Raw genomic sequence first — 24,382 nt, forward strand, 5'->3', positions numbered from 1 at the left:
TCCCTGGTGGCGCAGTGGTTGAGAGTCCGCCGGCCGATACAGGGGACACGGGTTTGTGCCCTGGTCCGGGAAGATCCCACATGCCACCGAGCAGCTGGGCCCGTGAGCCATGGCCGCTGAGCCTGTGCATCCGGAGCCTGTGCTCCGCAACGGGAGAGGCCATGGCAGTGAGAGGCCTGCGTACCGCAAAAAAAAAAAGAAAAAATAAAACAAAACACTGCAATACAAATATTTCATTCTATTTTTAAACCAAATCTTCAAAAACTGTCCTGATTTAATAAGGAAAATCTCAAAATAGATTAATATTTATCTTTTTTAATTTCATGGATTATTTAGTTTTTTATAAAGAACATTGTTATGTCTTCATAATGGATGAAATAATTGTCCTTCACAAAGCTAACACACACAAGTAATCTATATTTTTGTAGGAAACTTTTACAATCCCTTAAGAAATTGTATCCAAATTTGATACCTTCAAATTTGAAATCAAAAGAAAAGATCTTTAAAGTCCCAACCTTACATTTTAGAAGAGAAGATGATGGAGTATTGGAGTGGTACAGTCTAATCCTCTTATCTCATTTGCACTGGTATCATTATTCCTGAACACCTTTAGCCCAAACCCAGGCTTACACACAGGTTTACAAACAGAATAAAATCCCGGTAGTCAGCAGAATGCCCCAGAATGAGATAGCCTAACCTCTTTCATTCAGTTTTCTGAAGATATGTTAAAAGCAAAAACTGCTTAAAGAAAAACGAAAACAGTATTTTGAATTGCTAGACTGGTTGACATGCAATACTTTGTTTGAAGAGGGAAGAGAGAAGTGTACTCTTTGGTAACTGAAGCTCAAAGAACATCCCATGTTGTTCAATGTGGATTTCTTGACTGGCATCACAAGCAGTGTTGCAATATAATTATTTTTAATTGCCAATTCACGTATCTAAAGAAAAGAAAGTATGAGGCTCCCCAGAGGTACTGTTCTACAGCTGGAGTTTAATACATCAATGCAGGCTTTAGCAAACAGGGGCTTTTGTCAATATTTCACTGGCACATCACCCACAGTATAACAACACCACTTAGAATTTATATAGACCTTTCATTTGCAAAGTACTCTATAACAATTAATCCTCAGAATACTCATTTGTGAAGGGGGGTGGGGAGGAGAAACAGATTATAAACCAGAGGATTTCAAGTAAGAAATAGTTTGGATAAGCCCATAAAGGAGCCGTTTTGAGACCAAAATAGAATCTCTAGCATCCCCCAAATCAGCAGTCCTGTTTTGATACAATTCATATATCTAATATTTGTTAGGCTCTGATAGCAGAGTCACACTGTTTTCTTTACGCCCACTGTATTTCTCAAAAGTTCACTTCTCTATTTCAAAGACTGTTAAATTTTTTTTTTTTTTTGCTGTACACGGGCCTCTCCCGTTGCGGAGCACAGGCTCCGGACGCGCAGACTCAGCGGCCATGGCTCACGGGCCCAGCCGCTCCGCGACATGTGGGATCTTCCCGGACCGGGGCACGAACCCGTGTCCCCTGCATCGGCAGGCGGACTCTCAACCACTGCGCCACCAGGGAAGCCCCCAAAGACTGTTAAATTTTTAAGAGCTGCACATTTTTCATACATTCTCAAAATGGTAGCATCCCTGCTTTCTAGATATATATTGTTTAATACTGAGAGGATATTTATATGCTATTATAACTTAGCCCATCAGTGCCAGGCAGCAGATAAAAGTTCACCATGCTGTGTCCACCCAGATTGAATACAGTGCATGGCACACCAAAGCTTAGTAGTCATTCCAGAAATCGTTAGTGAATAAATCACTAATACTCTTTCGACTTTATTCACTCATTTTACTCATTCATTCATTTCCCAATTATTTAGCACTGTTATTTGCAAGATACTGAATTAGATGATTTAGCAAGATGAAGGAAAAAACCTGTCCCTTGATCTCAGGGAGTTTATAATTAACCAGACACACAAATAAATGAAAAATGAAGATGACTAAGGACCACAATACAGGGATGGGAGCATGAAAGAGGAACATATACTTCTATTTGGTGAGGATTCAAAACAATGCTTCACAAATGAGGTAGTTTTTTCTTGGGTTTTGGACAGGCAGAAGAAATTGAAGATTACTTCAGACTAAGGAAAGCCCAAGATGTAGGAACAGCTTTCCTGCTCCCATCAATATGAGGAAATTTATAGCTAACACAGTATCACTTTTGACTACACCCTGTAAATTCAAACTGGATTCATGTCTCTGAGAAATTCTGGGTGAGAATGGCTTGTGATTACCATATAAATTGGTTGGTTGTAAATGTATGCTTCTATAGTTCTAGAGGATAGAGCTTATTCTTTCATATATTTTAAATATCCCTGTCCTTTTTCCTTCCTAATGTATATTGCATAAAAAATGAGGGAATTCACTCCTCTCTTGAATATAAGGCTGAAAGGTGTTCGGCACCATTATTACTTACATGGAAACATGTAATAAGTGTACAATAATTCCTCCAATCCACATTGTATGCTTAATTTTGCTTTAGGTATTACGCAAGATATGGTATAGTCTTATTATGAGGTCTTAACAGTGCTGACACACTGTAAATGCTCAATAAGTCCTTATTAAATTAAACATTCCCTGATGAGTTTACAATCTGAGGAGAGTAGGGGAGACTCTAGACAACGAGAATGACTAGAATGTCCCATAAAGTTTTAAATAGAATCCTTGGCTCAGTGGTCAAGGCACAGAGCACTTAATCAGTATTTGAACTCAACTCTTCCAGCTCCAAGACTTTAAGTAAGGTACCTTCCAATGTGCCATGATATTATATTGATCCTACTGGATATTTCCTTACTGGGAGGACTTAATTTCAATGTCAGAGTCACAAAGCTGCCTTCAGTGTTACATGCCAAGTGCATGTAACAACCTAACAGAATGCTCACTAGGGTCTGAAGCGCAGCTCAGCCACCAGCCTTCTGGGTGGTGGCCTTGGGCGGATGGCGTCTCCCCTGCAGGCCTTCTTTTCTACATCGGTCAAAGAGCGCGTGGGCCCACTGACACGCTGACGTCCCTTCCAGTTTAGACAGACAGTGCTCCATTTCCCAGATTCTGTAATTAGAGAACACTCAAATCCCTCCACACGGGGGTATGATTGGAGGCAGTTAATATATTTCAGGGGTCAAAGATATAAATATGTTTTTAGTTCTCATAAGCCTGGCTTTTGAGACTCCTGAATGGAGCTGTTTGAAGATTGAGGAGAATGTTGCACCACAGTGTGCCTTTGTTGATTTACTAAACACCTTGGGGTTGGTACTGGGAGGTTAGGGACTGGTGTCTACTAGGTCCAGACACAGTACTAGGTGCTAAGAAACATTTAGACATACAAGAACTTAGTAATGGAAATGGCCAAGAAGAGTGACGATAAAGACAGCTGGCAAAATGAAAATACCACATGTAAATAAAGAAATGAAAACTATAGTGCACATTAAAAAAAAAAAAAAAAAGGACAGTTTGCTATGGGAAGTCCCAAAACAGGAATATAACTGAAGCATTTTGAGGACACAAAGAAGGGAGTGAATAGAGGTGCATGTGGAAAGTTTCACCATCAGTCTTGCATTGGAGCCTGACCTTAAGGGGTGAAGAAGAGTTAATAAACAGGGTGTAGAACATTCCAGGCAGACAGCTAATGATATGTAAAGTCAAGAAGGGGAAGAACAAACATAATGCTTTTCTTTCCCCAGCATCTATTTCAGTCACCTTGTATATAAACAGGATTTTAAACAGGGGAAGCCATCCAAATAGAACAATTCTCTTTCATCAAAATCGTAAAGAGAGCGTTTAAAGCTCCCTTTTGTAATTGCCAGGAAAATGATGTGCCTTATTTAGAAGAAATCGCTCTTCCTTCTTTTAATCAAACAATATATCATTCTCCCACTAGAGCTGGAACCAAGTTCTTCTGCATTTCAGATGCTAATTGGAATTTACTTATTCTTTTGTACAGTGCATGAATATGGTCTGTCAGCAACTAAACAAATTTAAGCAAAGAAAAGAAAGAAAAAAGGACAAAAATGGGCTTCATGAAAAGCAATGAAATGCATCAAAACTGGGGATTCTGTCAGCCTGGTGGACAAAAACACTGACTGGAAGGATGTCCTTGCCAGGTTAGGACACGTTCCTTTTCTAGCTACTGTCAACCTGGGCTCAGCTCCATCAGAAATGCCTGCCTGGCTGGCAGCTGCTGAGAGATGGCAACTCCTCCCAGCAACAGATGAAACCAATCGAAAGCTAGCAGCAGTGATCCTTGCTGTTAAGTGCAGTGACATCTCATTTATCTGGTAACTCCAGTGAAGATTGTATAATGCATAAGATAATTACTAAGAGACTAAAATGTACATTCCCAAGCATAAGAAACTATTAGATTTTAGCCAATCTGATTGGAAATTTGTCTAAAATTAGACACATCTATGTAGGTTTAAATTATGAATAGACTTCAGAGTGCAGTGAATTCTGCTTAGGTTTTGGAGTAAATAGACCTGAAGTTAAATGCCTTACCTCTTAAAAAAGGATAAATAACCTGACTTAATATACCTCATGGTGGATGTCAAAGCTCTTTGAAACTACCAAGCACCACATGTAAATAAATATTGTGACATTTTCTTATTATTAGAGACTCAGTATTTAATATAGTTAATAGCTTCATCTCCCATATGGGTAATCTTGAGTAAATCACTTCATCTTTATTTTCTCACCTGTCCAAGGAAGATAATGCTAGGACATAATTTAGGGAGTCGACATGAAGATTGAATCAATAAATTTATAGGGTCCAAACATGTAGTAAGCATTCAAATATGATTACTAACATAATTATTATCATCATTTTCATTTAATACTGTGAGAACTTGAGGGGTTGTTAAATTGGATAGAGCTATTATTCCTCCTCAATGGCCCCAAAGCAATGGGCTGTAGAACCAAAACACACATATCTAAGGGATCTTGCACAGTATAAACCCTCCACAGCTTTTTGACACATTTGTGCCTGCAAAAGGTTTATCCCCAAGCTTTCTACATTTCCTACTGGGCATTAAAAAATGACTTTGCTTTCACTTGTCCCCTCCTCATGTGACCTCTCCATTATTCCCTGAAATTATCACTTTCCCTCTCCACACATAAATACAAATGTGGGATAGTCTCTGCAAGTTTGAGTAAGCAACCGTGGCAAGCACCCAGTTGCTCAGAGGTCTTACAAAATAGAGTAACTGTTATCTATCTTACTACCAGTTTGCTCTCCTGCATAGGAAGGAGGCGACAGGAGATCTTAATTAAGGGACCTAGAGTAGTCAATTTCTCATTCAACTCCATTTGTACATAGTAATTTCTAATATTAAAAGATGTGATATATATTATCACATATACCTACTTTATGTGATATGACAATAGAATCTATGATTTAGAACAGGTCACAGTGGCCAGTATTTTCCTGGATGCAAATCACTAGGACTTACTGATATGAAATATATTTTCAGGCCAAGATTTTAAAATATCCTCTCCATTCCATGACCTCAGTATTACACTAAGAATATCTACAATATTGCTTATTCTGTACTCAGAACTTCGGCAGATTCCACCCTGAATGCCTTGATTTTTGTATTACCACCTACTCTGACAGCCTATAAGCTCCTTTGAAAGCATAAGTTCTATATCCTTCTTTGTATTACAGGCATCTAAAACATTTACCTCACTTTGTACATAGCACATGCTTAACGAATGTCTGTAAAATAAAGATTATACCAAAAAAAAAAAAAAGAAAGAAGGAAGGGTTGGAGGGATGGAGAGAGATAAACAGAGAGAGAGAAAAGGAGAAAAGGAGGGAAGGATGGACGGAGAGGAAAAAGGAGAATGGAAAGATGGAAATGGAAGAAAGAAAACAAGAAGCATATAAACACATTAAGCAGAGACTCACAGATGCTCAACTACTTTAAATAGAATCCCTGAATCATTTTGCACAAGAGTATAATACTGTGTCCTGTTGGCCCTCTTCTATACCATATCTTGATGCTTAGGATGGTAGGCACCACTACAAGATACCAAAATAAAAAAAGTAAATTTAACGCACTTAATTCTCATACAAACTTAAAAGGCTAAATATAAAAGAAATTTTAAGCAGACAGATGATTCTTTTGTTTTTTCTTTTCCTTCTCAGAAATACAGGTTGAGATGCCCTTTCTCTGACTGCCTCCCTCTCCACTTCCCAGCCAAACTCTCTATTGCCAGTTCTCACATCTTCAAAGCAGTCTTTACCCTTCCAGACACACCATAACCAATATTCTGTCTCAAATGGAAAATAAACAAAGAAGTTAACATTCTTAAATAGAAATCCATTACTACTGCAAGCAAAGGAATATTCATTTTTCAAGTAAGGAAGGGAAATCTTAGATTGGACACTGGTATTAATGATCCCTATCACCTTTGAGTAATTTTCCATATTTATAATATAGTGATAATTACACTGGTCTGATCAACCTCTCTGGAGTTTTTATGTGGATCTCATCACACTACAAACATGAAAGTTGCTTGAATATAAATAAAAACAATGCACACAAAAATGCACAGGCAGAAACATTTTCTGGATGAAGGTTTTTGTTTATATGGTCTCTATCATATGGAAGAAGAAAAGTAAGTTGGAAACTCCTGCACAGATTGATCCATTATAGAAGCCTTATTAACCTACTGATTCCCATAACCTCTAACAGGTTCATATAGAAATATGCCTCAACCCCCAACGGAGAAGAGTTGGAGGTTCTGACTCTCCAATGAGGGAGAAAGGGCATATTTTTCTGAGAGGCATCATGTTGACCACCAAAGATCTGGCCGAGGAAATACCTTCTGTGTAACATAAAGTGAGACATTCTAAAAAAGGGGCTTTGGTAGACAAATGGAGGAAAAATTAGATATACATTGAGCTATCAGAAGGCTTTGGTGATAAGTGGAACAAGTGAGAATACAAAGTAGGGATTTGTTTGGAATGGAATGTAATGGGAAGCAAAGCAAACTCTATTGAAAGAAGGCTGGGGCTGGCTCAGGGGAAAAGAATTAATAAAGGCAAAACACACACCTTATAAGGGTCTAATGTCTCTTTAGCCAATGTCAGTAAGAGAAAACCTTTCATAGCAGTAAATTTCCTTGGAACTTACAGAAATGACTACCAAATGGAAGTAAAGCACATATAATGAGAACGCTGCCAGGAATACCATCTTGGTTCCCCTACATTACAGCTGTATTTAGCGTGGATTCAGCTTATTATGGATCTAATTCAAGCCACCCATTGAAACATAATAAAGACCAATGCTGTTACTGGGCAAGTATAAAGTCAATGAAAAAATACATTTCTGTAGGCTTTTTACGTAGCAGTAAATCAGGTAAGCCATTGTTAGAGACCAGTAGAATGATCATAAAACTGTTACCTTCAGGGAGAAAAGTAATCAATGCTTGAAAGTAAATCAATATCAAAGAATTTCTTAAACAGATATTTCTAAGAGGCAAGTGAATGAATTTTAATTCCCCCAACCCTGTATTGCTGACCAATACTTCCTGACCATGAATGGTTTCTTGCTGGTCCCAGAGAGTCAACTAGTATTCAGCAACGGCTAAACCAGGGCAGAAACTAATAAAATATCACTTGCACAGATTATAATATCACACTTCAGGAGAGATATATAGTATAAACAAAAGAGTGAGCTCTGAATAATCAAGGGATGAAAAAAAGTTCAGTCTAAATTTCTATTTTCTAATCTGAAAAAGGGAGGAATTGAACCAAATTATTTATAGCTTTCCTTCAATTTACAAAATTAATGATTCTATTGCTCGTTAATTTATTTAATAAATAGTATTTATTAACTTCCTTGCGAAAGAAATGGAACTGGTTAATGTTCTCATGAAAACCATGATCACTTCCTATAATATTTGTGCTCAACAAATAGTTGAAAACATCACGTGAGAAAGAAATATATATATATAGTAATTTTTGCAAACACTTTTAAAGCCCTTACTGGGTGTCAGTCATCATTCTAAGTAATGGAAGATAAATAGATAGATACCCAGATACGTAGATATATGGATAATGATTGAGATGGAGATAAAATGGACATAGAGGTAGAAAAACTCATTTGATCATCACAACAGTCAACAGCTTTAGAACACTCACCATGTGCCAAGTGCTACGAAGCACTTAACACATTCTCTGTGATTCCACGTTGCAGGACTAGAACCAAAAATGGCCCAGTAAAAAGAAGATGATCGGGCTTCCCTGGTGGCACAGTGGTTGAGAGTCCGCCGGCCGATGCAGGGGACACGTGTTCGTGCCCCGGTCCAGGAGGATCCCACATGCCGCGGAGGGGCTGGGCCCGTGAGCCATGGCCGCTGAGCCTGTGCGTCCGGAGCCCGTGCTCCGCAACGGGAGAGGCCACAGCGGCGAGAGGCCGGCGTACCGCAAAAAAAAAAAAAAAAAGATTATCCTAACGGTCATCTCCAGTGTACGATTCAGGTGATAAAGCCCTCACTCTTAGAGATGTTTCAGCAGTAATCGGGTTCTAATTTTTGTGAATATTAGGAAAGGAGCCACTGATTTAGTGTAGCTGACCTCTATGATCACTCTTATTAACTGAGGGCCCATAAAAATAAAGCCAGAGTAGGCACAGTGCTAGACAGCATAGATAGAACTGGAAGATTCAGAAGATCTTTCGATACTACAAAGATAATTAAAATAACAGCAACAACAACAAACAGCTGGTTTTCAGGGGAAACATTGGGGATGGGCTTTAAGAGTTTTTGAGAAGTTGATCTGCAAAGTTAGGTACACTTGGACTCCAGTAAACTAGCCAAATAACTAACAGTGTTCAAAGAGTTATATTTATTGCCACACAAAATGAATCATGCGTCTTTGGGGAATGTTTTTTTGGAAACTTCATTTTCCATTTTGGACTACTGGATCAGCCTCTCAAAAGAGTTTGGAATGTGGCCAATTACTTCCCTCTGCATTTTTCACTTGAGACTTAAGGGCTATACAACTCCATTTTCCATTCTCACATAATACATCTTAGCGAGGACTCTGCCTGTGTCTCTTCATTTTGTAAATAATAAGGCACCAAAAACATAGCCTGTTTGTAAGTATGGATTTGAGAATGAGAACCAGGAAACACAGTTAAAAAGTCTTAAGAAAGGTATCCTTATTATAATAATCTACTACTCAATACCCCATATCTATGTATATTTTACATTATTATAATAATGCCAAATTACTCTTGGGATAATGAATTAGCAGATACATTAAAATTTTTCAAGAATAAAAACCACACCTTGACAATACCTATATTAAAAATCAGGCATTAGAAAGGCATACAAGTAAACTCTGAGAAAAAAAACCCAGAAACCAATTTGCAACCCTCCCAATCATATAGTACCTCACATATCACCCGAGCACTCAAAACGAATATAATGTTAAACCAAGTTGGAGGGTAAGTGACACTGGCAGATCTAATGGCAAAACAGACAAAATATCAAAGGAAAGTTCAAGCTAAATAAGGCTTTAAAAAATACTAAACCTTGGGGACTTCCCTGGCAGTCCACTGGTTAAGACTCTGCTTTTCCACTGCAGGGGGCACAGGTTCGATCCCTGGTTGGGGAACTAAGATGCTGCATGCCAAAAATACCCCCCAAAACAAAAAACTAAACCTTCCTATGATAAACCATAATGGAAAAGAATATGAAAAAGAACGTATATATATATATATATATATATATATATATATGTATAACAATTATTTTGCTGTACAGCAGAAATTAACACAACACTGTAAATCAACTATACTTCAATAAAATAATTTTTTTTTGATTAGCGTTAGCATGGCACATATTTCTTTCCTTTTTTTTTAACATCTTTATTGGAGTATAATTGCTTTACAATGGTGTGTTAGTTTCTGCTTTGTAACAAAGTGAATCAGCTACATATATACATATATTCCCATATCTCCTCCCACTTACATCTCCTTCCCACCCTCCCTATCCCATCCCTCTAGGTGGTCACAAAGCACTGAGCTGATCTCCCTGTGCTATGTGGCTGCTTCCCACTAGCTATCGGTTTTACATTTGGTAGTGTATATATGTCCATTGTCCATGCCACTCTCTCACTTTGTCCCAGCTTACCCTTCCCCCTCCCGGTGTCCTCGAGGCCATTCTCTACGTCTGCGTCTTTATTCCTGTCCTGCCCCTAGGTTCTTCACAACCTTTTTTTTTTTTCAGATTCCATATATATGTGTTAGCATGTGGTATTTGTTTTTCTCTTTATGACTTATTTCACTCTGTACGACAGACTCTAGGTCCATCCACCTCACTCCAAATAACTCAATTTCTTTTTATGGCTGAATAATATTCCATTGTATATATGTGCCACATCTTCTTTAACCATTCATCTGTTGATGGACACTTAGGTTGCTTCCATGTCCTGGCTATTGTAAATAGAGCTGCAATGAACATTGTGGTACATGACTCTTTTTGAATTATAGTTTTCTCAGGGTATATGCCCAGTAGTGGGATTGCTGGATCGTATGGTAGTTCTATTTTTAGTTTTTAAGGAACCTCCCTACTGTTCTCCACAGTGGCTATATCAATTTACATTCCCACCAACAGTGCAAGAGGGTTCCCTTTTCTCCGAACCCTCTCCAACATTGATTGTTTGTAGATTTTTTTGATGATGGCCATTCTGACTGGTGTGAGGTGATACCTCGTTGTAGTTTTAATTTGCATTTCTCTAATGATTAGTGATGTTGAGCACCCTTTCATGTGTTTGTTGGCAATCTGTGTATCTTCTTTGGAGAAATGTCTCTTGAGGTCTTCTGCCCATTTTTGGATTGGGTTGTTTGTTTTTTGGATATTGAGTTGCGTGAGCTGCTTGTATATTCCAAGATGCAACTTTAAGGTACAAAATATTCAAGATTTCCTCACGAAACATTTTTAAATTGAGCCAAAGAGGGAAAATATATATATATATTCTGTGATTTAAACATATACCTCCAAAAGTATCACCACATGAACAGGCAGGTATAAATTTTTAGAGCCCTGACAGTAATAATTTAAAGGTCCAAGCTCAGTAAGTAAATTAAAATGTCACAGCAAATCTTAATCTTATTATAAAAACTCTTCTCTCATAGCTAGTATTTTGTGGTCAAAATCAATGGTGTTTACAGTTGTAGGACACATCTTCACAATGAAAACAAATTCTACTCTGCTCATACTCCTTTTTCCACTTTTTGCACCAGAGTATTAAAGTTTTGTCACGCCCCTCCAGTTGTGAGGAAATTCACACCTTTGTGTTACTTTAAACAAACAAAAAATATAATTCAATTAATGTGTATGGAATCCATTAGGGGAAAATGATCTCATTTACTTTTTAATCTCCATTAAATCATGATTAAATTGATATTTTAAATAGAATTAACTTTTTAATAACAGCACTATTGAGATATAATTCACATACCATACAGTTTACCCATTCAAAGTGTATAATTCAATGGTTTTTAGTATATTGACAGAGCTGTACAACCATCACCACAATCAACTGTAGTTTTTTCATTACCCCAAAAAGCAAACTCCCACCCTTTAGTAGCAGTCTGTTCCCATTTATCACAGCACAATCATTAATCAACTTCCTGTCTCTATAGAGTTGTCTATTCTGGACATTTCATATAAATGGAATTATACCATATGTTGTCTTTTGTGACTGGTTTCTTTCATTTAACATACTGTTGCCACGATTCATACATGTTGTAGCATGCCTCAGCACTCTCTTTTATTGCTAAATAATATTATATTGAATAAATGTGCCGCACCTTATCCATTCGTTAGTTGATGGACATTTGGGTTATTTCCACTTTTGGCTATTTTAAATAATGCTGCTATGAATATTAATATAGAAAAGTTTTTGTGTCGACCTACGTTTTCATTTCTCTTGGGTATATACCTAGTAGTGAAATTGCTGGGTCATATGGTAACTCTATCTTTAACCTTTTGCAGAACTGGTAGACTATTTTCCAAAGTGGCTATGGCATTTTAGATTCCCGTTAGCAGTATATAAGGGTTCCAACTTCTCCATATCCTCACCTGTACTTGTTATTATCTTTTTTAATAAAGCCATCTTAGTGGGTGTGAAGTGGTGAGTCCTTGTGGTTTTTGATTTGCATTTCCTTGATGGCTAATGGTGTTGAACATCTTTTCATGTGGCTATTAACTATTTGTATATCTTCTTTGGAAATACGTCTATTCAAATCCTTTGTACACTTTTGTCTTTTTATTTTTAGTTCTATGAGTTATTTATATATTCTAGATACACATTCCTTACCAGATAAATGACTTGCTAACTTTTCTCCCCTTCTCTGGGTTGTCTTTTTCACTTTCTTGATTGTGTTCTTGGAAGCACAAATGTTTTAATTAAGATGAAATTTTTTTGTGTGCTGCTTGTGCTTTTGGTTTCATATCTCTAAAACTACTGTTTAACCTAAGGTCATGAAGATTTAGCCTTATGCTTTCTTCTAAGTGTTTTATAGTTTTAGCTCTTACACTTAAGTTTATGATCCATTTTAAGTTACTTTTTGTATGTGATGTGGACTTTTTAAAACATAAATATATTTGGACATGCTACTAATCAGATTTCAAGGCTTTAAGATAATGCCAATAAAGTCTTTTCATTGAAATTACTGAGTAAGTTCCTGGAAATCCCTTAGGAATATTAATAATAAAGAAAGAATTCAATAAACAGCATACGAATTTTTAAAAAACATACAACTTATTCCTGGATTCAATGTAAAAAGAGTCAAAATACAAGAATAGCACAAATAACAGAAAGAAATTCATGATGAGAATTAATGTAAATTTAAAAATTAAAAAAATATGCCAAGACATAAATGCATTATGTTTCTATAACCCTGCTTCCTTCCTTTATAACCCTTAACAATTTCATTCTTTTATTATGGTATGAAAGTGCAGTGTTTGTTCTTTTCCTCTCTCATGCCTGGAGCACCCAAAATGGTACTCAGCACACAATATGTAAAAATATTTTAAATCAAATAGACGAGCAAATTAAAAGGAACAGATATTAGAATTAGCACTTCAGGTGCAAGAATTATGATAGAATGTGTGAGAAACAATAAGATTTATAAACATTTTACTCCTATGAATGTTTTGCACTTATTTCTGCCTCTGCTAGTACACTTCCTCTGGTTTGGCCTTTCGTTTCATCCTTTAGGTTTTAGCATGAATATCATCTCCTTAAGGAAATTTTCATGGCAATCCTATCTAAATTAGTTTTCTCTATTATTCTCTATTACTGAAATATTTTCTTTTATAAAAACCAATCCTATATAGTAAATTTCCATATTTATTTATGTGTTGTCTTGTTCTCCCACTACAGTGGAAGTGTTTTTCATTTCATTTTCAGTGCCTAAGACAATGTGTGCCACACTATCTACACTAAATAAATAGGTAAATTATTGGTTAAATGGGAGCATGGAAAAGTTGCTGGAGTTTCAGGAATATCTGTATTGAAACCACAGGCAAGCATACCCTTCCAAGTCAATATGCTATATCCCACTCCATAGTGACTTTCAGTTCCCTCACAACTTCTCACAGCTCCCTACAGAGAGAACTTTTACCCATCCAGTGAAATAGAAGAATGGAAGTTGAAGTAGCAGTGCTTATTCATCTTTCCCTAGCTATAGAGAGAAATTTCAGAGGAAATATCCAGCGATCCATCATGAAAAGTCAACAAGCAGAAGGCTTCTGTCACCAAATCCCAGGGAAATTCTAGTCTATTTGGACCTGAATAAAATTACAGGTAAGATCTCTTCCCGTTAGTCTCTAGAGTACAATATTTAGCTTCCTAGTAGAGATTCATAAATTTTTCAACCAATATTTATAGTAATTCAAAAGATTTTACATTACCTAGTGAAGAAACTACACATGCATATCTATTCTTCAATCTGTTCAGTTGCTCTCTGTCTCTTTGACTCTCTTGTGCTAAAGTTTTACATTATCTACATTTATATTCTCAGCCTGGAGAAGTGGGGCAGTTGCCAAGTGTCTACCCAATATCCATTTTTCCCATCATATTAACAGAACCCTGGTTTTGATGAATATGGCAATATATGTAGCTCAAATTTTTTTTTTTTAAAAATTGAGACATTTCCCCACACTCCGTCCACCTAGGGGTGACCATGTGACACAGTTCTATGGTCATCACTGGACATCACTACGGACATTGCTGAAACTTCTGGGAAAGTGTTCTTTCCTGATAAAGGCACCATCTCTTTCTCTGTGCCCCTTTTTTACTTCCCAGAATGTATACATGTTAGCTGGGGAGGCAGGAGCCATCTTGTACCACGAGGAAAAGGCCAAATAAATGTAAAAACCTTGGCCCTTTAGCCAAGGGTTGTTTAGCCAGTCAATGAACCAATACCAGTACCTATCTATCTCCAGACTTCTGGTTATGTGAGAAAACTTAAACCTTTGATCCCTTTAAATCATTGTTATGGGTGTCTTTTTTACTCACAGCCAAACTCAATCACTGAGTGATACAGGAAAGTGAACTTAAGAAATTTATCATTAAGATTTGGTCTTGGGGAGTAAATCAGAACAGGTAATTTTCAAATTATTCAGTAAGATTTTGTGCATATATTGACACCTCAGATCACCCACTGAGTCATATGTAGAATCATGTGTAACATGACTGTATAATTATTGCCCAAACCCTAATCCAGGACACTTCTGAGGGTCAAACAGGTAGTGTCAATAATTACAGTAAGACATCAGGCATAAACTGGAACTCTTCTGGATGAACCATGACATATAGGTACCCCATGGGTGACTGACGTTTTCAGTGGACTCAAAATAAATGTCTTTCTTTCTATTTGGAGATAGCTGAAATATATGTCACTTTTGACATATACATTTCTATGTAGCGAAACCATTTCCCCAATTTAACTACTAGTTTTAAAAATTCTGTGGTGCAGAAACAAACTTTAGGTACATCATAAATGCAGGAGGCTATCGGCTTGAAATCTCCTCAAAATGCAGCACTTTGCAATCTGTCCTTCTCTGACAATTGTTCTAATTTGGCCACCCATCACAATGTTTTGTTTTGCTTTTTCATATTCTTTTCCTCAGTGCTATCTATTCAAAGCGTGAACTTATCTGCAGACTTGGTCGTAAAAATGAATTGCTTCTGTTTCTCTGTTTCACTGCATCTCTATTTCATTCAAATCTCACCTGAAAACCTACTGATTTTCCCTCTGCATTTAGCACTCATAATTTCTTCTCTTTTCCCCTCCCTGAAGTCTATGAAAGTCATGGCTTACACACTTATTTTATGCAATATATTTCCCTCCAAGGGAGTTATATAAAGAGATATTTTGAAGAAGTCCCCAAAAGTTGAAAAACTGGCTCATGCTGGGGGGGCAAGAGGAAAGAAAAGTTGATTCTTATCTTTCGATGATTTGTTTGTTACAAACCCAAGAAACATTTACATATGAAAATGACTAATTCTTATGTTGGTTTTGGAGGGGAACAGGCAAGGGAAGGTAGAACGAATCAGAACAGATAATCTCTTTTGGGAATCAGGCTGGCCTAGAGAGCAATAGTAAAGTCATAACTCTTCAGAAGGAGGCCACTGGGAAAATCTTCACCAGAAAAGACATAGAGAACACGGAACAAATGGAGCTTTAGCTTTCTCGGAAAGTCTTAACACTCTGAAAACTGGTTCACTTTATCAGTTAAGCAGGTTAAAAACAAATACAGCCCAAACTGGTTCATACAGAAGGGTAATTATGGGCTCCTAAGACTGAAAATTCAGAGGTAGGGCTGGCTTCACGTATGTCTTCATGTACAATGTCAAAGGATGTGAACAAGAACTGGTTTCTCCATCTTTCCACCTAGAGACTTTCTGTCCTCTGAGTGTTGGAATCATTCTAAGATATGATTTCTCCTTGTGTTTTTAAGATGGCTGTAGTCCTTGATCCTCTCAGCTCTAAATTCAGTTTAAAAAAAAAAAAAAAAGGCAACTCTCCTTCAACAGATAAAGTCAAGTCTTGGGCCTGAAACTAATTGGCTCTAGTTAAATGGGAGATGCTCTGCAACCAACCTCCCATGGCCAGGATGGCTAAAGATAGTGGGTTAGGCAAACCAGGAATCACCACTGAAAATTCGGGTAGAATTATCCTATGTGAACTTCATGAACTGATGGTAAGAAACTGATTTAGGATACACTGAGCATCTTATTTAATGTATCTACTACCATTACTAATACTACTACTATACTATTTTACTATTACTACTACTACTACTACATATGGCTGACATTGAGCATTGACTATGTACTAGGCACAGTACTAGGGTTTTACATGCATTGTCTCATTTAATTCTTGCTGTAATCCTATAAAGCTGGTATTTTCATAATTATCTCCAATTTATATATAAGGAAACTGAGTCTAGAAGGTTAACAAATTTCCCCAATGACACAAGGAAGTAAGTTACAGAGCTGTGATTCAAACCCAGTTTTATTTCTAAAGCTTTCATTCTTAAATACTGCTTAATACTGCCTGATTCACTAATGACCTAAGAAATACAATTGAGAAATTTTGGATATATGACTACATGTTGGCCTAATGTGCCTCATGGCAAGGTAGAAGTAAAAAATATAAAATGTAGTATCATTTTCAAATGATTCAACCAAAGGTCCTCATTAGTGCTGCTCTTAGAGCTTAATCCTATTTTTACTTTTCAATGAAAAATGCTACTGGATACACATATGCTAATTCTTTTTTCAGTATATTTTATTTTATTTATTTTTTATATAGCAGGTTCTTATTAATTTTTACAATTAAGCCTAGCCCAGGAGCTAAAGTATTAATATTTTCCAGAAGTTATAATTTCTTGGAATAAAACCAACACGACTTACTACTGAAAACATAAGGTAAAAATGGATGCTTACCATCATTTAGTCCTTACTGAACGTATAACTAATGACCTGTTGATTCTTTCTAAAGAAAGGCAACCTAATTTCAACAACAGCAACAAAAATTCACTTCACATATTTGCAAGCAACAGAGCCAGATTCTTGGGCTAACAGGATTCCACATATATATTTTCTAGTTGATTAAAAACAACCCAGTTCAGTTAATAAATATATATACATGAGGGCAAAAAAAAAAAAAGTAGGCAAAATAAGCAATTATTTTCTAGGTGCTATAGCCAAAAATCAACCTAAGATGAAAACGAAATGTTATAAAATTCAAGAAAACCACAATTATATGGAAGGAAAAATTATGCAAATGACCCTAACTGAATATTTAACAATCTACTTGCTGAACAAGCCTCTAATTTGGTTTTTGACTTCCCTCTATTCAGGCACCAGTAACTTCAAAACTCTGTGATTCATCTGGCATTAATGGCTAAGGTGTTTCTCTCTTCCTCACTCCCTCCCTCTTGCTCTCCTCCAATATTAGAGACTTTTCAGAGATACCATCACCCAAGAAATATTTCTGCATATGCCTCCTCAAATTTTGGAACATTACATGAGGAAGTCAGTTGATGGAGAAACTCAAATTCCAGAGTGGGTAACTATTTTGTACCTCTATTCTAGATATGTGTGTTTTAAAAAACTGCCATTTCTTTTCATTATGGAACAGAACTCTTCCAGTGAGAGATGGATTGTAATAACCAAGTGGCTTCCCAAGAAGATATCCTTGCCAATTTTTGCTTTTTTTCTTTTATAAGCAATATTTAGTGCAGAAAGGAAGACACGACAACATCAGCTCTTAAAATTACAATACAACATTAGCTTCAACACAGAGAAGTATGCACAATAAGATTCCTTTAGCAAATTTTCCATGTTTCCATAGAATAGTCATAGCCTATTCAAAGCTGAGCCAGTTAACAGAACTGGAAAGTGTATAAAGTTACAATCAGGAAAATTATTACAACAACCATTAAGACCAGATGGCCAATGAATTATTGTCAAAATTAAACTGCATGAAATGCATCCATCAACTGATCAACAACATTTTAACAGCTATCTTTACATAGGAATTGCAGTTTTCAGTGTTATGGTATATATTAATCTATATTAGATATGATTACTAACTTTAAGGAACTTGCATCTAATTATATAGATAGGGCATAAAACAAATAATTCCAACAAAAGAAAGAAAGGAAATATACAGATAAATGTCCTACCAAAGTGCAAAATGTGGAAGTTATTTTTGGCTGCAGAAAATGAGAAAATTTGTATTTCATCCTCAGTGATGAGAAATTTTGGACATCTATGATAGTGGGGAAGAAAAGAAATTAGAGGAGAAAATAAAAAATATCCTATTGTCATTTTGTGGGTATAAAGCAGTCTTCTTCCAATAACTTTCAATATTGGCCTTCTCTTTTCTTCTTCCTCAGAGACCCTTTCTATGTTTCTCAATAACTCTTTTTTTTTTTTTTTTTGCAGTATGCACGCCTCTCACTGTTGTGGCCTCTCCCGTTGCGGAGCACAGGCTCCGGACACGCAGGCTCAGCGGCCATGGCTCACGGGCCCAGCCGCTCCGCAGCATGTGGGATCTTCCCGGACCGGGGCACGCACCCGTGTCCCCTGCATCGGCCGGCGGACTTTCAACCACTGCGCCACCAGGGAAGCCCTCTCAATAACTCTTGACTCAGTTTTTCAATATAAAGTCAGTATATTATTGCAATCTCGACATTGTCTGCTCTCACTGAAGCATCAGATTTAGTCCTGGAATTCTAAAGGCATGTCAAAGAATTATGCTTTTGATATTATGTTGCAACAGTATGGAGTGACACATCCTTAACTGCAGCAGCAAATAGGATAAGAAATGTTGACTTTACAAGTGAACATTGAAATAGATAAACAACAGGACCTACTGTATAGCACAGGGAACTATATTCAATATCCTATAATAGCCTATAAGAATCTGAAAAGAATATATATACATATATATATATTTATGTATAACGGAATCACTTTGCTGTACACCTGAAACTAATACAACATTGTAAGTCAACAATACATCAATCAAAAAAACTTTTTTTTTAATGAAGATTGAACTGGAATTTCCTCTTCTTGACCCACCTCATCTATACTGGTATTTGCTTATATCATACACAAAATTTAATTCAAAAGGGATTAAAACCTGAAATGTAAGACCTAAAGCCATAAAAGCCCTAGAAGAAAATAAAGAAAAGTTTCATGACATTGAATTTGGCAACGTAAGGTGTAAATGACATAACCAGGATCAAAGCAAGTTAATCATCCCTATAGAATGGAAATACAAAGCACCGAGCAAGTGGCAGCTGCAGGCCTCCTGGGCTTCATGTCCTGAAGCGGGTGGTGTGACCCCAAGTTCCACTCTGGTCAGGTCAATGGGAATAAAAGCCCTCTGTGTAAAATAAAGGACCAGAGCCAGGCTACCTGCTCACACGAGGGACTGGTATAATTTTCCTGCTCCAACTCTTAAAAGGCTGAAATAAAAAATGCTGCTACTTGCTCATCATCACTAATCATCAGAGAAATGCAAACCAACACCACAATGAGATCAAATTCACCTCTCACCTATCAGAATAGCTATCATCAAGAAGTCAATAAATAACAAATGTTGATGAGGATGTGGTGAAAAGGGAACACTCATGCACTGCTGGTGGGACTGTAAAGTGGTACAGCCACTATAAAAAAAACAGTATGGAGGTTCCTTAAAAAATGAAAGCTAGAACATGTGATCCAGCAATTTCACTTCTTGGTATTTACCTAAAGGAAACAAAAACACTGATTCAAAAAGATATATGCACTCCAATGTTCACTGAAGCATTATTTATAATAGCCAAGATATGGAAACAACCTAAGTGTCCATCAACAGATGAATGTATAAAAAAGATGTGGTATATATATACAATGGAACATTTAAAAGAAAAAGAAATCTTTCAATTTCCAACAACATAGTTGGGTCTGGACAGTATCACACTAAGTGAAATAAGTCTGACAGAGAAAGACAAATACTGTTGGGTTGACGCAAAAGTTCATCTGGGTTTTTCCATAAGATGTTATGGAAAAACCGAATGAACTTTTGGGCCAACCCAATATATGATCTCACTTATTTGTGGAATATAAAAAACAAAACAATCAAAACAAAATGAAAACCGATTCATAGATACAGAGAGCAAACCGGTGGTTGCCAGATGGGAGGGGGGGGTGTAGGGTTGGGCAAAGTAGGTGAAGGGGATTAAGAGGTACAAACTTTTAATTATAAAATAATAAGACACAGAGATGTAATATGTAGCATAAGGACTATGATCAATAATACTGTAATAACTGTATGGAGACAAATTGTTACTAGACTTACCATGGTGATTATTCCTAATGTATGTGAATTTCAAATCACCATGTAGATTGCATGAAACTAATATAACATTGTATATCAACTGTATTTTTAAAAATGCTGCTAGTATTTTAAGCAAGATGCAATGATAGACATAGACTCAGATTGAGAGAAACAAGACCAAGCCATACCCTTGCCCAGGCCCCCTTTCCTAACCCCAGTGCCACCCTAGGATGCAGCCTTGAAATGACTCTTAAAATCTTATTCTAAACTAGGACCACTGGAGGTTGGATAGCAGCAACCAAAAATTTGCTAGAAATTGAGGGCAGACTTCAAAAGAAGAAGATCATGAAGAAAGAAAGAGAGAAATGGGCCTACAGACCAAAATTCCAAACACATGCAGAACAAATTCTTAAGTCTAATATAATCTCAGTCTAATTCTAAAAATGACAGCCAACAAAATCAATGATTGAAACATGAATTCATTACAAGAGAAACTAACTTTATGGAAAAGTATAACAAGTATTATAAGAAAGCTCAGAGAGACAAATGAGTTAATAACTTTCTGTAAAAAGAGCCAGATAGTAAAAACAGGAAGAAATCAATCAAGATCAGGTAGATATGGAATGGAAACCATTAAACATCCAAAAATTTAAAGCATAGTGACTGAAATCACAAAACAGATGGCATCATTTCTAGAGCAGATAAATTTGCAAGTTTCTAGTGAAAGTGATTTAAATATTATCAGCACAAGAGACTGGCAAGTATAACAGAAATAAAATGTAAATGGGAAGAGTTAAAACTTTCCAGAATTAGAGAAGTCTGATTCTTTGGATTGAAAGTGCATTCTGAATTTCTAACAAGATAACTTAATTAGATTTACAACTAGACATTATAGTGAATTTGCAGAACATAAAGTATAAAGAGAAAAAGTCCTTAAAATTTTCCATATAGATAACCTACAAAGGAGAGAATATTAAACTGACAGCAAACTTCTCACAGTCAACAGTACATGCCAGAAGCCAACAGAATATAATTGTCAAAGTGCTGGGGGAAATACAGGTCTACTAAGAACTGTATAACTATCTGAACTGTAATTCAAGAGTGAAAGTGAAAGGAAGGCATTTTCACAGATACCAGGATGAAGGGAATTCACCACCTACAGATGCACACACTGAAAACAGTGGAAGGTTTTGTTTAGAAGAAAAGTAAACTCAGAGGGACCGAATTTGATAAACACAAAAACAAAACCTGCGTGCACAGAAATTATTTTAAAGATTGATAATGTAACTTTTAGTATAGAATAATAACTAATTGTGCATATTAATTTTAAAGTGTAAATAATCCAATTGGTGAGAAGGGTGGTGGTGTTTACTAAGCAAGAAAACATACTAAGGTCTATCAGCTGTTTGGAAGAAGGACAGAAATAAATAATATGTTTTATTATTTAGCAAATTATATACATATGTATGTCTGTTAAAAAAGTCTAAATCATTAAAACACTAGAATTATAACCTACCTTTATGAACCAGCAGAAGAATAAAGATGGAATAGGAAAATGTTTCAGGAATGTGAGAAAATAAAGAAGAAGAAAATAGAAGCAAAATAAAAAGCAAACTACAAGGGTAAAAACAAATCTAGATGCATCAACAATCTCATTAAATGCTTATGGATTAAACTCACCTATTAAAATATTTTCAGAATGGATCCGGAAACTTTAGCTCTATGCTACCTAACAGTCACTCGGTCTTTACTACTGTCTCTTTTGTCTCCTGGTAAAGGGGGTGGGGTGAGGGGGAATCAGAAGTAACTGGGGAATTCCTAGCTTAAATATGAATACAGAAAAGGTGAATGCCACTAGATAAATGATACCATTTGAGAATTTCTCTTGGATTCTATGTTAGCTTCTTTAGGACCTCTAGGGTTTGCCTTCAGACACATACCACCAGTCCCCCTGCGCCTGCCATAATTCCAGGTATGGGCCTTATTGGTGTGCTCAGCTACACTGTTTAACATCAAGTAGGAAACTGCCTTTCAAATAACTTCAAGCCTTAACATATACCAAAAGCACATCACGAAAGCCTGTAACATCCTGTTTTTAACTCCCCACAAGGTTCCTGGCCACACTGGTGCTCTCTTGCTGAGACATGCCACACAGACAAGCAGCAAAACCAGTGTGATGAAGCCTTGATACCCAATTCTCTTTCAGGTCTGTCTCTCCCGATATTGGCCCCCTTTAGTCCTATAACAAAATCTTCAGGCCTATGCCCCTGCTTAAAATTAAAAACCAGAATTTCATACTGTTAGTCCTATCCAGAAAGAGTGATTTTGAAAGTAGAGAGCCTGATGCTCAATGTCAGTGAGGCCCAGCTTATAATTAAGAAGAATTGTTCCAGCAGCCTCACAGTACCATACAGGGGAAAGGGTTGCAATTCTTGGTATGAGGCAAATTTGATTTAAGTGAAGAGGAAAGCTGAAAACAGGTAACTCAACAGGTCATTATTGGTTTTACTAAGATATACTTTACAAAAAAGTACCTACAGTAAAATTCTCTAGTCAAGAATTTCTTAAAACCTCTCCTATGGGCTCCCTGTATCTTAAGCCTAGTTCTGAGCAAGAAAAAAAGAAAAAGTGTATCTCTAAAAATGCGCCACATATGAAGTTCAGTTATGTCATGCTGAATACCCAGGCTCCTCTCCCAGGAACTTTGGGATTGCACCCAACAACTGGAACCCCTCCCTGCCTGCACCCCCTTAACACCACACACACACACACACACACACACACACACACACTCACACACACAAAACACACACGGGTTCCTATACAGCTGCCACCTGCTACAATACTGTTGTCAGATAATCTGTGTTTTTCTTCTTCCCAGACCTTTGGAAATGAACTCTGGTTCAGAAATCTGAACTCTACTGTTTTTGTAGAATTACAACCAGAATTATGATCTTTTAAATAAATATAAAAATGAATAACAACCTTCTAAATATAAATATAGTCTACCTTTAGCTGTTTACTTGATGACTAATTAAATTCTTAAATCAATACTATCCTAAGATCACCTAAATATTTTAGTTTGTATTGCATTCAAAACTTTTTAAAAAACGTTTAACCAACTGGAATTATTCAAAACAATAACTGTCCTTTTCTTATTTTAATTCTCACATTAAAAATATAGATTCACAATAACTGGACATTAAGAAATGTTAGAATTATGACACATTAAAAATGAAAGCCCATTGTTTTGACCATTTGACCAAAATGTATCTATCTTTAAGTATTATTTTGAGTAGACCATTGAAAAAATGTGTATGTACACATCTGATATATAAATGCATGTTCAGATGTGAATATGTTCAAGAGTAAAATGGCATCTTTAAGAATTCTAATATGAATGACAGCTGTACTACTAGTAAGCAAGCATAGGGTACCAGAGATTCATTTAATTGATTGTGGAAAAAGTTTAATAAAAGCTATTCAATAATTAATTGAGAATCTAGTGGGCATAAGTGAACTTCCTGAATAACCTTGTCTTATTTAGTGAGATCACAGAAAGCAAGGGTGGAAATCTGTAACCATGATTTTCAAGAATATTTCGTCATGAACTACAAATAGGCCATTCCCTTAGAACAGAGCAGGAATTATATCCATACAGAAGATTCAGTGCTGCTGCATTCTCTCAATGCATAAATTATTATCTTGAGAGTGGGACCATCAACTCCTTTAAAATATGTCAGGGCTCATAATGTAGCCACTGATGCCACCTAATTTTGTTAGTTTTAGATTCAAAAGAGATGTTAGACAACATGAGATCCAACACCCTCATTTTAAAAGTTTGGAAATTAAGTCAAAGAGAGGAGGACTTTCCCACAGGAATATTGTCGTTGAAATGCAAATAAAACTCAAATATCCCAGCCCCTAATCCAAAGCTCATTCCGTCAATTCACATGTCTT

General features: G+C 36.5%; 1 protein-coding gene across 5 annotated transcripts in view; it reads right to left on the bottom strand.

The window, feature by feature from the left end:
• FGF12 (fibroblast growth factor 12) overlaps window positions 1-24,382 on the bottom strand; it is a 566,994-nt gene that overhangs the window by 148,649 nt on the left and 393,963 nt on the right. The gene's annotated exons all lie outside the window — the stretch shown is intronic.

Source organism: Phocoena sinus, chromosome 4 (assembly GCF_008692025.1).
Source record: "Phocoena sinus isolate mPhoSin1 chromosome 4, mPhoSin1.pri, whole genome shotgun sequence".
NCBI lineage: Eukaryota > Metazoa > Chordata > Mammalia > Artiodactyla > Phocoenidae > Phocoena > Phocoena sinus.